General features: G+C 33.1%; 1 long non-coding RNA gene across 1 annotated transcript; it reads right to left on the minus strand.

Moving 5' to 3' along the window:
* Window positions 1-127: 127 nt before the first annotated feature.
* LOC309482677 lies at window positions 128-2,753 on the minus strand. Its single transcript, XR_014200356.1, has 2 exons — window positions 1,910-2,753; window positions 128-1,860 (listed from the first exon to the last, which is right to left on the minus strand). It is a non-coding gene; the product is annotated as an uncharacterized lncRNA (long non-coding RNA).
* Window positions 2,754-3,134: the final 381 nt, after the last annotated feature.

Here is a 3,134-nt window from a genome sequence, read left to right on the forward strand (position 1 = left end):
CATGCAGATTTCAAAGCAATCATAGGCCCAATTCATTAAAGTTGTCTTAAGAAAAAGAAAAAAACCATAAATTCTAAGACGTTTGTGAGGATGTTCCAAAGTGCATTTCTTGAAGCATTTTGTAAAAAAAAAAAAGCAAGTGTTTTCTTAAGAGCATCGTGTTTTGTTTTTTTAACAGAAGAAAAGAGGACAATTTTTTTTTACATTTTTGAATCCTCAAATTTTGTCTGAAGAACAATCTTAAGAAAAAAAGATACGATTCTTAGTCACGGTAAAACGGCAAATCTTTACTTCCATATTTTTACCTAAAATATGAGTTTAATGGATTATCGAAAAAGAAAATAAATATTAAAATTCCATATTATAATTGGAATTCTAAAATTCTAGATTAAAATTCTTTATATAGTTATATATTCTTAATAGTTTTTTAACGTTAGTCGTTGTCGTTGTCTAGGACATCTCTCCTCTAGCTAACTTCCGTCTTCATGCTTCTCTCTCCTCCACTTCCTACACCACCCCCTTCATGTGCACATGCACTAACCCCTCAACCCCCAACCATTCTTGTTGGTTATTGGCTGGAACACTGTTTATGTTTTCTAGTCCAGGCTGGGCCAGTTTGTTTTTCTTGCCGTTTGTGGAGCCTGGACTGTCTACAGAGACCATGTTTTTTTTTTACAGTGTGTTCAGGGGACAGGTAGCTAGTCGATAGTGAGATGTTTGCTGTATGTGACAAAAAAAATGTGGCCTAAAAAATGCGTGACATCACTTAGAGAACCTTTAAGTGAACTAAGTGATTGGAGAAGTCGGACATGTCACTAAAGAGAAGCCATTTTCACTGGAAGATCAAGTTAATTAAACATTGGGAACACAATCAAATCTGTAATATGTCATTTGTAAAATAGATGTTACAGGGTGACTTTTGTTTGTTTTGTTTTTTAATTTCATGCTGACTTTAAGTATTTTTTGTAATACAAAATTTGTTTTAAAGAGGTGGTATAACGCCCCTTTTTACAAGATGTAAAATAAGTCTCCGATGTCCACAGAGTGTGTATGTGAAGTTTTAGCTCAAAATACCCCACTGATTCTTGAGAGTCGGGACAAAACATGTCCCACATAGAAAAGTCTAATTTATAGCAAAAATTAAGAAATTCATCATGATTGATATACTTACAAAGTTAAATCTAAAGGAATTGTATGTATATCTATCTGATTTTTAGAATACATTTTTTTTTTTTTTATCTTTTTGGGGAAAATTTGTTTAAATGTATGGTCTGTACTTTAAAAAAGCTCTACAATTGTAAAAAAAAAACATATATCAAATAAAAAATAAAGGGTAGAAATATAAAAAACAATGCATGAAGTGAACATCAAATAATATTTTCCATAAAAATCTGCCTATTAAAGTTGTGTCCTCAGTTTCTGTCAACTCCATCAGATTTTTTCATAAAACTCTTTAAATCAGGAAATAGCATGGTCAGATATATCCCTGAGGACCCCTTTTCATCTCCCTGCCTGTGGTGAATGCAGCACTACCACACATGCTCTGGTACATTTTACTTTTTTTTTCAATTTTAGACAAACAATGTCAATATTCCTATGGTCACAGCTGCACCATGTCAATACCATCTCTCTGTTAAGATACTTTTTTTAAACCATAGTGGATTGAATTTAAGCATTTTAGTGAGGTTATTGGGACAGCTAGCAACTGAGGAAAAACTACCTAGCTGCAGTGTAGAATACATGTTTTGGCGGGAAAATACATGCCCTTACGTCAACTCCGTCAGACGTCAACTCCGTCAGGTTCTATGTCTGACGGAGTTGACCTGTAAGCTAACGGAGTTGACAAATCCACCATAACCTCTTAATGTGCGAATATAATATTATTTGTGAATAAAGTGAAGGGTTAAACTGTTATTTCAGGGTTTTATTTACACATAAATGCACATACATAGCATGCATTACATTATTTAACCATACGCATCTGACTTGTAGAGAACGGGCAGGCAGTGGTCTGCTTATTATTGTGTAACGTGTAACTTTGCCAGCACTTTAATATATTTCTATATGTAGAGACAGAGATAGAGAAATGAGAAGCCAGTGTAGGGCTGGGCGATATGGGCAAAAAAAATTATCACGATAATTTTTTTAATATCAGTCGATTATCGATAATTATCACGATAAATGTCAAATCTTTCTTTCATTCAAGTTTAAAGGCAGATTTTTGCTCCTAAGTGAAAGTTGTAGAAAACAGAGTTTTAATTGTGATTTTAAACTACTCTTTATTGTCAGAACATATCATGACAAACAGGTGAACATTTCACAAATCTGAGGTAAAACATTCAAAACATTCATTCGTTTTTCGTCAACACCGTCAGATCTTCGTCAACAGCGTTGGATGTATGTTTTTGTTAATTTTTTTGGGGAAAAAAATATTCTTCCTTCAGTTTATGTTGTTTTTGTAATAAAGGACCATCTGATCTACATCCTCTTATGTTTTATTTATTTAAGGAGTTTGTTTTTACAATATTGAAATTAAAATAAAAGTTTGAAAATGCAAATATTTAGAAATCTGAGTTTTCAGAATAGTGTGAAATCACAACTTAAGTTTATATATATATATTTTTATTACATATCAGAGTAACTAAACACTATTACAATATACTTCAGAACTTTAGATTCTTGTTGGATTTGAAGAATTAAAATTGTATACTTTTTAGTGTGTCTGACAGAGTTGACACAAATCCAGTTCTGAAGGGAAACATGTTTATTTGTTAAAAATGTGTTTTTATTTAGAACCGGTTCCTTTACATGGTTAAATAGCTAAGACCTTTCTCTGCAGAAACATATAACTGTAATTGATATAGTGTGTATTTTTTTGTTTTGTTTTTTAAAACGTGTTTTGTCCCGACTCTCAAGAATCAGTGACCCCACAGATAATTTTTGTAGCATGTTAAAATTGTCCCTTTTTGAGGGTCAGTAAAAATGCGTAGTTTTGTGTGTGTCCCTTTAAATGCAAATGAGCTGCTGCTCCCAGCACAGGGGGCGGAGCTTCAAGAGCTCCTGTGTTAGCAGGCAGCTTGCAGACACGCACTAAAATGTCAGAAAATATCTCCCTTTGCTTTGAACTTTGAGCG

The sequence above is a fragment of the Leuciscus leuciscus genome (assembly GCF_965113295.1).
Source record: "Leuciscus leuciscus genome assembly, chromosome: 2".
NCBI lineage: Eukaryota > Metazoa > Chordata > Actinopteri > Cypriniformes > Leuciscidae > Leuciscus > Leuciscus leuciscus.